This window comes from Ambystoma mexicanum, chromosome 6p (genome assembly GCF_040938575.1).
Source record: "Ambystoma mexicanum isolate Mex_15411 chromosome 6p, UKY_AmexF1_1, whole genome shotgun sequence".
Lineage (NCBI taxonomy): Eukaryota > Metazoa > Chordata > Amphibia > Caudata > Ambystomatidae > Ambystoma > Ambystoma mexicanum.
The window spans coordinates 382,744,426-382,759,305 of NC_090935.1; positions in this window are offsets into that span (position 1 = coordinate 382,744,426).

Consider the following 14,880-nt stretch of genomic DNA (forward strand, 5'->3'; position numbering starts at 1 on the left):
GGGAGGCTATTTCCGCCACCAAGTTTTTTGCAGCTAGGCGTCTTTGTTGACGTCGCTGTTTTTTTGTCAGAGGTATTACCAAGGCTTTCACTGTAGATTTTTCCAAATTGTCAGGTATCTTCTGTGAGTCCTGTCCCTCATCTCCCTTAGGGGGATGCTGGTTAGGTGGATCATGCCCCATAGGAATGAGGGGATTGGAAAGCCCCAGCTGTATTATTGAGTTTGCATGGATCCTCCCGCATAGTTTTAGCAGAATTTTCATAGCAAATTGGAGGGAAGCTACTGAGGCTTGCAGATCTATAATGGCTAAATTGTTGCAGACTTCAGAGTTTCCATTATCTCCTTTGTCCATATGTTCCGGGTCATCAGAGCTTATATATAGATTTGGGGAAGTTGATAACCGTTCCTCTGACAGAACTACTGGGGAGGTAGGGGAGGGGCGCATGGGGAAAGAGCCCGATAAATTTGATGTTGAATTACCAGGTTGCATAGGGCTAATGGGTCCTCCAGGCTTTTGCTGCCCCCCCTGAGCTGTATTTAGAACCTGTGCCTCAATCACAAGTGGATAATCATTAAAAACTGTAAGAGGACTGTTTAGTGGGGCCATTGATTTTTTAATTGATAGGCATAGGTCTAAAAGAGAATTGTTATCAATGTCATTGAAGTTAGTATTATCCAAAGAGATACTGTTGTTATGCAGGACTGGTGGTTGAGGGTTACTGGCTTCTGTTCCTAATTTATCCCCAGTGATGGTAGCCTTGGTGTGGATTTTCCAAAACATAGCTGGGATAGTTCCTTTAATTGATCTGCCCTCCTCCTCAGTAGTGTTGATATTCATATTAGTTTTCTGTAGAGGAAGGTCCCTAGGTCCTTCTTGGCCCTTACGCACGTTATAGCGAGTTTTGTTCTGCCTAGTTTTGGCCATGGGTTTTGATGGTTTTAGTCACTCTTCTCCTGGTAAGAGGTAGTAGGTGAATAGGTACAATCGGGTAAATATTGTCACGCTTCAGTTGTGTCAGTTTCCACCATATATGTGCGCAGGAGTACACTGAGGCACTACTTTATGGATTTATAGTATAAACAGCTCACCTTCGCAAGTTCCAAGCTGTAAGTGGCGCCACAGCACCAAACAGTCGCAAAACAGTCAGCGCCCTTCACCCCTGTCGGGCTTAACGCCGCAAGGGTGGTAGCCTGAGTCTTTTGGCTGCTCCCGAAGTCACGTGATGGATCACGTGCCGTGCGTGGCTCCGCCCCCTCCAGGAAGCGTGTGGCATGGCTGACGGCGCCAAGAGTCGAGGAGCGACTCGCAGTGCCGGTCAGTAAAGCAGAGCTCCAATTAGCTAGAATTCAGGGTCTCCAGGAAAGGCACAATTCACAGGACGGGTGGCAGCCTGAGTCTTTTGGCTGCTCCCGAAGTCACGTGATGGATCACGTGCCGTGCGTGGCTCCGCCCCCTCCAGGAAGCGTGTGGCACGGCTGACGGCGGCAAGAGTCGAGGAGCGACTCGCAGTGCCGGTCAGTAAAGCAGAGCTCCAATTAGCTAGAATTCAGGGTCTCCAGGAAAGGCACAATTCAACAAAAACGCTCTGATCAGGCAAAATATTCTATGTCAGTCTCTCTGAAATATTCTTGTATCTTGGCAGATTACCTGGAATACTCCCCAGCCAAGAATCTTTATACACTTTCCAGCTGCCTGGTGTACTCACCTGCCAGGACTTCCCTTTAAGGATTCCAGATCCCCTGGTGTACTCTCCTGTCAGGAATCTTTGTACAACATCAAATGCCTGGTATACTAGCCTGCCAGGACTTCTTATGTTTTACAGTTCTTAGATGTACCACAATAGCAAACACCATGTGCTGCTTGGTATATCTAATTGTGGTAATACTTTTTCAAATATACTTGATCAAAACTTTTCCCCAATATTGGCATCTCATGCTTCTATATTTGATTGGGGTTTGCCTTTATACTTTGTCTTGTCTGAATTCAAACCTTCTTATGGCACTTTACCTTGACACCTTGCCTTGGCTGCATTCAAACAAACGTTGCATTTGTATATTTTCTGCATCAGCAAACTTGTACCATTCAATCACTCGATGTTGCCCTTTTCAGAACACCCTGGGATGAAGTCTGCTGCATCGTTGAGCGACTGCACCTCTAGGAGCTCCTACACGCTTCCCGGTGTCTCCACGGTACTTCTTGCCTGCCTGCAGCATGTCTCTCCCTGTCTCAATGGCCTCCTCTGCTTTGCCATCTTTCTCAGTGTGCCTCGCGCTTCGGAGCCCCAGCATGGATGGCTACATCTCCTTCTGCACTGCTCGCTACACCTCTGCCATCACCATAAACCTCAGTGAGCCTCACCCCAATGAGGCAAGGAAACAGCTTTTCCTTGGTTTCCCCCTCTATGAGGTATGAGGGAGTTTGCAGTTTGTCTTGGGCTCTGAGACTCTGCTAAAGCCCGGCGGTTCCCCTTCTTTCTGAAGAGGACAGACTGGTCTCTGTGGTTTTCCCAGTCCTCACTAGCTCCCCACAGGCAGTCAGAGTTCAAGGGTTCTCCCTGACTTCTTTCGGCAGAGCTGCTCATCCTCCTTCTCTCTGCAAAACAGGTTGCCTGCAGCCAGGTCCACCATGGACCTCTCTCACACTTCCTGAGTCTTTCTACTTTTTTTTATAATGGCCCTTGGCAATAGGGTTTGGGGAAGGACTAGACTGCTGGCAGCGGGAAGTGATCATCACTACTGCTCTCCTCTTCTCTTCTTTGTCCCAGTATTTTGGGGATTGTGGGAATAGTAGTCCCTTTTTGAGAATGTTGTATAAATGTTAACCATGGGATTTAAAGTCAAACTATGTATGGAAGAAGAGTATGAGGAGCTGCGAAAAGCATCTTTCATACTTTTACAAAGCCGGTTAGGCGAGAGTGGTCCTTCAAGATATGGTCAGTGATTTCCATTATTCTCTACATCTGAAAGAGGAAGGTTATCACAATGGGCCAATAGATTGCTACGAATGGTGGATTCATTCTGAAAGGGGAAAGTAGGATACTGCAACTCAACCAATGGACTCAGGGTATCTCCCGGGGGATGTCTCCTCCATGTGAGTCTCCTTCATACAGCCACCTCCAGGGTGCTGTCTCCTGGCCACATGGGAGGAGGTCACCGCCGGGAAAACAGTTATGAGTCCATCATATTCATCACAACACATTCTCACTGACCTGTGACCCTCGTCTTGTTAGTTTTTAAAGCAATGGGTAGGCACATTACTGGTAATATGTTTCACTTGTTTGATGTTTGGGAACTTGCTGCTCCCTCTACCTCTAGCCAATCCCTGTACAGCTTTTACATCTTTTCACATGTGCTCTGCACGAAGTTGCAACATCTGATTGAATCACTGCTTCCCGTTCATAGCTTGGGAATGAGGTGCGCTTTTCTGTCCTGGCCAATCGCAGTGCAGTTTTACACCCTGTCTTCCGAGGCCACTGATTTTGTAAGTGTCTCTTTCTTAGATGAACCAAAACTGGGTGTATTTTACTGTGTGGAATAATCCATGTATTTCTGAGGCCTATTAATTCTTAATGGCCTAGGAAGATAATTTTGCCCAGAGGCTTACACTACATGTTATACAACAGTGAATATATGAAGTGCTTATATTATGTTTTTGTGATTACTACCTTAAGTGTTTCTAATGATAACTCTTATTGATGCGTGGGGTACATACTGTGCTTCCATCCTGCTTACAAATGTGTGTTTAAGCCCAATGCTGTAATGCACATTATTTGTCTCTGTTATTATTCTGCATGGACTATACTCTTAATGTGTGTGTCTGTGTTTACTGTGAGTTACTGACTGCATATGTTCCTAGGAGGTCTCAGAAATGTATCTATGCTTTTGTTAGCTTCACTTAAGGCCTATGTGTTGTGTATTTTGACTAGGTGGGTGGCCTTCTGTGTAGTTTCTATATCGTATTATATGGACTTCCTTAGCTTATTTTGTCTCTCACGTTACCCCCATTTTGTTCCTTCTAGAGTGAATATTTTTAGGAATTATTCATCCCTTAGTTTTTGTTCTCTTGCCCAGTCATATATATCTTTCGGGACCCATACTTTGCTGATGTTTCTCAAATCTCTTCCACCCTTTGCACAATCAATGAGCTGCATCCTAAGAGGTTACACGCTCCATCCATCGGGGCCTATGTAGCACTGACAGTAATTTTCTACATCTAGGGGTGGTGACCAAAGGGTTTCTGGTGGGCCTATTGTTCGTTTTATTCATAACATTTTAGACTTTGCTTTCATTATTACATCATCTGTCTGGGTACTCTCATCTTTCCAAGGAGACGTGGCATCTCTTACCTTAACTGCAAGTAACTTTACATTATTCCCACAGAATACACAACAAACCACTATTATTTTATACAGGCTCCAAATCAAAATTAAAACAAAGAGAATAGGTAGAAGCACTCTTTATTAACACCTTTTAACCCCTTCTTCCTCTTCCATACCTATCTTTAGATGATGTAGAGCTTGTATTGCAATGCTTACAGAGACATTATCATTATCATTTGCGGGTACTTATGTGAAACATCTTGATCCGATTTTCCTGCAGACACCTCCCTTCATGTCTGTGAGTATGTCAAGCACCGTACAATTTTGTAGTGTCATTATCCTCAGGGCTCTCAGTTCTTCCCGCACGGTATTGAGGCCATGCTCTGTAGCATTAGCCATCTGGACCAAATTCCACCTAACTATCCGCAGCCATTTGGCATTCGTGGCTGCTTGTATTCCAGAAGCCAAATAAGATGTAAAGAACAGCTGTGTTTTCATAAATAACTTGTACTGGGTGGGTATTTACTCCAGGGTATCTTCTGCTTCTTTGATGAAGTAATTCAAACTCTTTCTGCACAACAAAGTCTGTAGGTTGGTTTGGCCTTGTACTATTGGGTGCACTGCAGAGGACCAGGACAGTGGTAGAATAAAGTAGGCCTTGGACCCGCATTGCCAGAATATGTTCATTATTGTTGCAGGCCCTTCACGTAATGCCGGCATGGTGAATGTTACATTACAGTTCACATTTTGACCCAGAGGTAAGCTTTCTTTGCCCCTGAAACAGCATGAAGATCAAGTTAGTTTCTGTGCTTTTGCTGCCCATTCGTGTCGCTGCATGCCTGTCAATCTGCTGACATGCGACACCCATATACTTCTGCATTTGTAACAACTGCATTTTTTATGACATCTTCTTTATAACCCACCAGTCCCTCTGCATTGACCACTGCTTGCCCCTTCACCCACAATCTGTTTCAGTACATTGCACCTTCTACATAAATATGTGGTCTTACAGAACATGCCTTATATTCTAATCCTTTTTTTCTTTACATTCATTCTTGTGTGTTTCTTCGAGTCTGTCCCTGCAACTGCCCTTGTTTCTTGCAAATGACTGAGCATGCAAAGCACTGTGCCTCTAATGTCAGCACTTCCTTAGGTATGAACAGTGTGGGGCCACCGAATGTGGGATAAACACACATACATGACATGAATCATTATATTGGGTCCTGCCTATTTCTTTCATTGTATCATACCAAATATTGGTTCCTTGTGAATGATTCTCATCTATAATATTGGCATTCATGTTTTCTTCTGTGTGAATTTCTCTTGCATATCTGGTCATGAGGTTACCTCTAATTGCTGTCACGGTAACTCTTTAAGTTTCATTACTGTTGTGCTTCAAAGTCTTATGTTGACCTCTCAGTTTTGATTTGGCCAAATGGTTTTACTGTCTCTATACAAGCTTTCATAGTCTCTAGTCTACTCAAATGTGGTTGATGGTGCTCTCTCTGGTATCTGCATCTTGCTGGGGCTGTGCTGGTGTGCTGATGTCTCTTTGCACGCCTATCAAGTGGACCCAGGCACTCTGGTTTTTCAACATTACTGCTGTTGGTGCTCCTCTGCACTCGTCCTTCCGCCCCGCCACTATCCTCACTTTAGGGGACTTCCTCACGGGCGCTCTACTCGTGGACCCTACTAATATCCACTTTTATGTGCTCTTCACCCACAGCACTGCGCCTATCCACCGGGCACCAAGGGTTCCTGACCTCAACTATGTTTCCTCATCACTTTGCGTGCCATCTTGCGTAGGCTTTATTCCATGGACACTCTGGATGCCTACCCACTGGCCGCGCCTTAACTGCATCCTGTTAAGTTCTCCTATATGATCAGAACATATAGGTAAGCACTCTATCTCCTGTCATTTTTCGCCATTGTAATTATTACAACGCTGTTTAGCATTTTGCAAACATTGACAGGGGGAACCTGTTTTTCTCTCCCCCTTCCCCCCCCTTTTCTTACCTCTGGTTACAGCTATTTCCAGGAAGAGATGTCCGCCACCTGGTCCCTTCAACTCATGTTGCATCTACCTCCTCACTGATGTCCGCACTAGGATTCAGCAGAACACATCACTACTGAGTCTCCTCCCCTCCCCCTGGACACAAGCTCAAGGTTGGCTTGCTTTTCTGTTTTTAAGTTGACAATTGCTTGTTTTTAACTACACAGGTCTGTGCATTTGACACTTCCTGTGACACCCTCGCACTTTGTGCTAAGTCTAACACTCCCTCACCTTGTGTTTACCACCCATAGGGAGACACAATCCTTTGGCCCAGAAGAAGGCACCAAATCCTGTAAGCCGAAACGTCCATGGGTCCAGCTTCAATCGTGTTGGCCCCAAGTACACCTTTGGGAATTTCTTCTGTTCCCGACGTAGACCAAGGATTCATCACCTATAGCCAATAGACTAACATCCAGATACATATAGGTTTTGCCCAGATTATATAAGGACAAGCACCTTTTCTACATGCTTGCGCATGTACCAAAGAAAAGCGCCCATTAGACATGTTCTTGCTTTACTACAGTCTATCACCGTACTTCACTGCACTTAACTTTTTGTAAATGAATTGTATGTTTTCTTTTGTATTTAATTGTTTGTTTTTTCTATTTTGTATTTATACTCATCAGTTTACAACTAATGTGATGTTTTGATGGAATATATATATATCTGTGAACAACCTATACTTCTGTAAACTTTTCGCTGCAGAAGGTTTTGTAGGTTTTTTGTTCCTAGAAAATGTTACTTGATTACTCTTGTAAGCATCCAATTCTTTTACCTTGATTAAACCCTGGTGAATATATTTGTTGTAATAAACTTACACCATGTACACATTTTGTGTCTACATGTACGAATGAATATGCATTGTACTCTTTTCCCTGTTGGGATCCTTTAGACTTTGACACAAGTTCAGAATAGTGGTGACCTTTGTAAACACCAACTTTTCCCCGTGTGTTTTGAATAATGGCATATAGCATTAAAAATATGCATTAACTATCGTCAGGCGGCTACCCCTGTATGTGATATGGTGTGACATAGACAACCTCATGGGGACCTGTGAACCTTGGCTGCTTCCACGTTCTGATGTGGTGTCATGGTCAGACTCAGTCTCCAGGGAGTAGCTGTATAGTCTGCATTGTCTATGTGCTGCTTGAGTTCGCTGTGGCCCATTAGTGCACTTTTGAAATCACCTGATGGGACACAAACCTTGCACATGTTGACAGATTCTTAAGGTATACATTGAACTCTTCCCCAAGGATATACACGCTCATGTGAGCATCTGGCATTGTTCGCATTGGCTCAACTGGCATGTGTACCCTCCTACCTGTCACCACCTTTTGCAGTGACAGGTGGTGGTATTTGCTTGGCTGATTGCGCAAACTGAACAGTGCTAAAGGCAGGCAACATAGCCAGCTGCTCTTTAGCGTGGCACACATTTTTGCAAACTTATTTTTCAACAAACAGTTTCACATTTCCACAATTCCATTGGCTTGTAGGTGGTATACTGTGCAGAGCATGTGTCTGATTCCTAATAATTTTGTTATCTCACTTAAAAATTCATTTGCCAAATCAGGGCAGTTGTCATACCTCAGGATATCACATATCCCCCACCTTAGAAATATCTCTCTAATCAAAATGTAGCAGCAGACTTTGCATCAGCATGCACACAGGGTTCAGCCTCAGTCCATCCGGAAAATGGGCATACAATTACAATCATGTAACGATAAGTAATGCACTTGTTTACCATGTCAATGAAATTGAAACAGAGTTCCTTGATGGGCCCCCAAGGGCGGGGGAATGTTGCTTTCAGAGTTTTCAGTGTACGTCCAGGGTAGAACATGTGGCATGTTTTACAATTGGCCACAAAAATAACCACTTGCTCTGCCAGCTTCGGGAAAAAACATTCTTCGATGAGGTTAGCAGCAATGTGCTGCTTGGGTGCATGTGTTGAATGGTGGATCTGCTCCAAAGCAATGTTAACAACTCCAAAGGCATCACTATTTTACTTGTGCTGTCCTGTCTCCAGACCATATCAGTGCGCAACTTCTGAAATTGGGTAACTTCTCTATCTCAGTGGATCCCCCCACTAAACCGAAATGTCTAAACAATATTGAAATCATACTGTACCGTAGTTTTTAAAATATCACCCTTCATAAAGTGGAATCCGTGCTAAGCACTTTACCCAACCACCCCAAAACATACACTACAGAGGATTTAGTTAAAATTATTTCCTCTAACCTAGAAAAAATGGCCCCCATTAAGAAGAAATCAATAAAGCCAGAACGTAAACATAATCTGTGGTTCACACCAGAACTACAATCACTAAAATCACTAACCCTCAAAACCTATCATGTATTGAAAACACTGGGTACACCTGTGCACCTTGGCAAATACAAAACTACAGCCGCTACATATAAAAACGCTATTATTGAAGCTAAGTGGAACTTCTTTAACAAAATAATCCAAAGTGCCCAACAAGGCACTAAAGAACTCTTCTGTATTCTAAAAGAACAAGAAAGTACCAATAACTCAACACCAGAGAGATCTATTATTGATAATATCACATGGTGCAATGTGATGCAACAAGCCATGCATTACAAATTACATACCATTAAAGATAACATCATGGTAAAAAGTAATAACTTAAAATGCATTGAGCAAAAGCCATCAAAATTGTCTTTCCAAAGATCCCCACGTGTCCCCATTTTTAATTTCTCTCCTATTACATAAGGGGACCTGGAAACTATCATTAAACAACTTAAGCCCACCAAATGTAAGAATTACATGTACACCACTATGCTGATCAAGACATGCTCCCCCACTTTAATCACCTCAATTTGCAAATTTATTAATGCATCTATCTCTTCGGGCATTGTACCCCAGGATCTTAGGAAGGCTTGGGTGATGCCTATCCTAAAGAAACCCTACCGAATAATTACAGACCTATTACTAACACTGCATTCCTACTTAACGTTCTCGATCGTGCGGCTTACATACAAATCTTAAAGACCTACTGTGGCTCTGTATGGTGTTACCTTTCTCCCTGCTGAGGATAGTATTTTTCCTAAGCACACTACATCCTTTTGTGGATGCTGTAACTTTCCTTTGTCCACCTTGTATCCTTTGTCTGCAAGGAGTTTTAGGAGCTTTATTGTATCTTCCTTACACTGTTCTTCTGTTGTGCTGCATACTAGCAGGCCATCTACGTACTGTAGCACTGTGCTAGGTATTTGTATGGTTCCTAAGTCCATCTGGAAGACCCTATGAAGACACAAGGGGTCTTAAAGTACCCCTGTGGTAACTGAGTGCGTTGGTGTCGCTGGCCGTGGTAGAAAAACATTCTAAGGTACAGGGAATCTGGATTCAATGGTACCGAGAAGAATGCATTTCTTAGGTCAATCATTGTAAAATAAACTGTATCTGCAGGGAAATTAAATAGTATCAAGGCTAGGTTTTGCACTAATGGAAACTCACCTGCCACTATATTGTTCAGAGGCAGGAGATTTTGTATGAATCTCCACAATGAGCCTTTTGCTTTTTTCACAGCGTATATAGCCATGTTGCATGGTGAGGTGAATATAGCATATAGCTATGATGCTTTGTTCAATTAGTGCTGTAATGGTGTCATATATTCCTTCATCTGCTTCTCTGGATAGTGGGTATTGCTTCATTCTAGCAAGTTTTGCACCTGATTTGAGTTTGATTCGTACTGATCCTTTGCTGTACGATAACCCTACATCATGGGAACTGTCTGTCCATAGACAACAGAGCACTCTGGCCATATCCTCATATAACCGTGATGGCTGTCAGTACAGTTTGTGGTATTTCTCTGTGTTGCACTACCAGATGACAGTGTATGCAAATCTCAAAAACTATTTCCCCCTCTAATTCTGTATCTGCGAATAATCGCTCATCAGTTACTTCTCTTAATGTCAGTGTGAGATTTATGCATAATACTGTATGCCATTCTATTCCCTCTTCCTCTACACCTGTTAGGATGACGGCATCTTTTCTGGTGAAAAGATGCTTCTACGTGTAGGGTAAACATTTCTCCTGGTGCTTTCTCTTGTAGAACTGCTGGTCTAAATAGAACTCCGCTAATAAGACAAATATATTGTTTTGCAGTGCATGAAGCCACATCATCAGAACTGTCACTGCATAACTGGACATTTGTTGTGCACTAATAGTGCTCAAACTGCACTGGTGCTGCATAGCGTTTGTACTACTGCTGCTAATCTGGCATAGTGCATACCTGGTGTGGAGCACTCTATCCCTTTGTCTGTGCATAAAATTGTCATGTTTAGTTTACTCAAAATATCTATTCCCAATAAATGTACAGGTGTCTCTGTATAGTACAATAATGTAATTAACATTTCCTGTGTCCCTATGGTAATAGGTAAAACTTATGTGAATGGATCCTTGGTAGCAGCCCCAGAGAATCCCTGTATGGCCATGCTTCTGTTGGTGAAAGGAAAACCTGATGTGGTTGTATCTGCGTAGAATCTTGATGAGGCATATGGCTGTGTATAGGACACTTCTCAGGGGCACAAGGGAGGCAAACAGGAGGCCTTCGAGAAGGGCATTGCCCCAATCCAGCTGGGATAGGACCAGTGCTTGAACAGTGGATCTAAAGCTGTCTGGAGGCAGGAAGGCCACGTCTTTCCGCAGGAAGGAGTGCTGATACCAAGCTGTATGAGTTTTCTAAGCTATGTGTTTCTTGATGGAGAGGTGTTTGTCGATATGGAACCCAAGAGACTTGATGAGGTCAGATGTGAAGCCCTCAGTGTTCATTCTGTATATATTTATTGGGTATTTATAATGCACCTATACCGAAAATGGTGTTTCAAGGCACAGCAAGATAGGAGGGGAGGGGGGAACAGATGAAGAATAACAAAAACGGTCCTACTAGGCCTTATTCATTCAGATTGTGCAAGTGCAGTAACAAGAAGTGCAGGGGAGTGGGGAGGTGGGGGAAAGTGCTGGTCAGAGCGGAATGCGCTAATGCTAAGGAAGGAAGGAAGTGCAGGTCGGAGTGGAGAGCAAACAAGTGCTGGGGGGAGGCAAGGTGGAAGATGGCCCCTGGGCTAGGGGAGTGTTAAGGGGAGGCCAAGGGGACAGGTGCCAGGGGAATGCAGAGAGTGCAGGGGAATGAAGGTCATCCTGCTAAATGCAAGGAAGGGGCTGGATGGGCTCACAAATGGTGCAGGCCCAGACAGGCAAGTGCAGAGGGAGAGAGCCTGGAAGGGCAAGTGCAGGTTAGGGGGGGCTTAGGGGAGACCGAGGGTAGACTTGGCGAGACAGGCATGCTGTCCTGTATGAATCAGAAGGAACCAGGCAGCCAGTCAAATTGCAGCAGAGAGGGACATTAGCAGGGGAGGGGTAGGGGGAGAGGGAAGGAAGAAGAGAAAAGGAGGATCTTGAGAAGCTTCTGGAAATTAAGGAGTTCTGGCTCAAGTCTGAGAGGGGCAGGGAGGCCATTCCAGAGGGAGGATCCTGCAGAAGAGAGAGATCTTCTCCCCACTCTCTGCTTGGAAAAGCGTCTGATCTGCAGAGAGTTGGAGCTAGAGCACCAAAGGGTTCTAGCAGGGAGGTATTTTGGGCGAGAGAGTTGTATGTAGCATGGTCCCAGGCCCTGGAAAGCCTTGTGGATGATGCAGAGGGTCTTGAACTTGATCCTCACAGCAACCAGGAGCCAGTGGAGAGATTATAGGGTTGGAGAGATGCGGCCACTTGGCTTGAGACCAAGGAGTAGTCTTGCAGCGGTCAGGTGTCTTGAACCACGTTTGAATTATTAGGCTACAACATTTGGCGCTGTGGGCTTAGAAAATCCAAGATGGCCGAAAAGCCCACATTTGCGCCAGAATCCAGGAAAACCGCGCAGTTTTGCGCACACCAAAATGGTCGCCTGACCTGCCACCCACCAGTGCGAGCGTGATGGGCCAGAAGCGCCATGAGTGAAACGTGGTGCCAAAGGAAAAACAGCAGTGCCTGTTAGCTCAAAAAGCACTTTGAAATCACATTTGTTTCTCTGAAATGCAAGCTACAAATGCCTATTTTAAACATTGCAAGATATTCAAAAATCTCACTGAACACCAGCAGATATTTGGCAGAATGTAGTCTTGTGTGCATACAAAATCTGGAAAGATGAAGAGCCTAAAGCAATGTTTATAACAAAACTGGCTGAGCTGTGGATGTCAACAGCTTAAGTGAAATTGGATTTAAAACCACTAAAATTGAAATGTTTAAAATAAATGAGTGACCTACTTTTGAGTGTCTCATAGGTTGCAACTGTTTAAATGTCATAGTTTTGAACTTAGAATCAGCGTTCTAGCTGCATGTGTCAAAATTGTAAGTTTAATTTGAATGAAGAAAAATGGGAACAAAAGTGACATTTGGCTGAAGCCTGGCTTGAAGAGATTGAATTCTGCCCAGCAACTACCCCCGACAGGAGTTGAAACTTGCCCAGCAACTGCATTCACAGGCCTGGCTGCCTTCTGCTGTTCCCACCAAAAGGAGATTACACCTCTCTGATTGAATCAAGGGAGGAGCACCTGGGACTGCAAAGGAATCAGAACAATGACTTTCCTTGGCTCAGGCAAATATTGAATTAGGGGGGACGTAAATGGCTTCCTCTTGGAAGAAACTGGGAGGAGCAGTGCCTCTGTGAGCAAGCTGAGCTGGGAGGCGTGGACAAACAGAAATTCCCCCATGTGCTTTGGAACCGAAACCACACCCATCTGGGTCAGAGCATAATTTGAAAAAGATGGATAATTCATAGTACAAACTTGTCAAAATTATATAATTGACATCATTATTCCTGTGATTTTTCTGTGCACATTTTAAGAGGTGTTAGGACTCTGTGGTATGTTCTGCGGGGTAGTAGCAGAAAATAGGGTATTACTCCAAATGTCTGTATGTTAAAAATCTGACGCTTTATCATCTGATGCCCATACTCCTTGCGCACGTTTGTGTAAATTCTGGAAAAGTTCAGAGGTTGTGTTCTTGATGAAAAGGGCAGAATTCTGTCAGAAGTGGACACGACATCTTACAAAGACAGGGATCGGATGGTTTGGTGCTACAGTAAATATGTGAACTGGACATATAATATTAGAAAAAATGTACATAGATAAATATGCATTTGGATCAAAAATAGATTTGTGTGCAAAGTGACAAGGGGAGTGTGCTTTCTGTATGCGATAAAATTGATGCCTGATGACACTCCATTTCCTTCCCCAATCAAGGGAGAGAGGAGAACTTGGCCAATGATAAGTTGTGAGGGACAGGCTTAGTTATGCCCACGCACACACCCATTTTCAAAAGATATAAAAGCAGTCATTGAAATCCAGGTAGGGACATTCACTTTCCACTTCAAAGTGATTTCTTGCGAAGCATTTTGCCGGACCAGACAATATCCAGAAGACTCCAGACCCAGAACTTAGAATCCAGACTTCAGAACTTGCAGCAGAGAGGCCTAGTCCAAAAGCTGAATCCTTCTCAGCAGGCCTCAGAATCCAGCAACCTAACCAAACTATTCAACAGCCGGGCAAGCTGTTTGATTCTGGCTAGAACCCTGTGCCAGAACCCAGAAAGCAGTGCTGTATCCAGAGAGACCCAGACCAGACCGCTGTGCAGTGCCAAGAACTTTTGCAAGAACCAGAGATCTAGACCAGCAGAGCAGAGAGAACCGCAGCTAAACCTGACCAGATCTTGACGGCCTATTTCAAATTTATAGTGTGAGTACCCAGCCAGAACTGTGCATAGTCATCTATTAGTTTAAAATAAGCTTATCTCATCCAATTCCGCCTACCTAGAACTGCATCATAGAAATCGTGTGTCCATTCTGGGATTTAAAGCTGCGAAAGTGTCATTTGCCATCCTGAATCATTATTTAATTTCTGAAAATCTACCTCCACAAAATTGTCCATATCTTTGGAACTGCATGTGCTAGGAATGAGATTTAACTTTCATTTTAAAGCTAAGAATGTAATCTTTTTAACCAGCTCAAAACTACCCCTTATAGTTTTTCTGTAATCGCGCTCGACGCACTCGGACAAAGTGCTGTGAATTGAAAACTAGCTCAAACTTCTTCACCTGTCAAAAATAGCTGTCTTTTGCTTGCATTGCTGAAATTTGTTTTCATCCTGATAATCCATCATGAATCATTGCTAGTGTAGACCTGAACTAATTCAACGTAGCTGTCACCTACCCTGAATCTCCTATAGGGAATTAAAATCATTTTTAGCATATTTTTACTTCTTTGCAAATCACATTTAAAGTATTTTTGCCTGTGTTTTAAAATCATCCCTGTGCTCTAAGCTTGCTAGGGGGTAACTGAATTGGTATTCCTGAAAATTGTGTGCTCGCCTTCCATCTCTTTATACTGCATAGGGGGGGAGTGAATTGCCACAAGGGGAAAAGTGATTATATTCTCTCTTGTTGAAACCATATCAGTTTATTTCTGTGCTGCATTCTTTCCATCATTGTTTTTCCTTGAAACCATAATAGCCATAA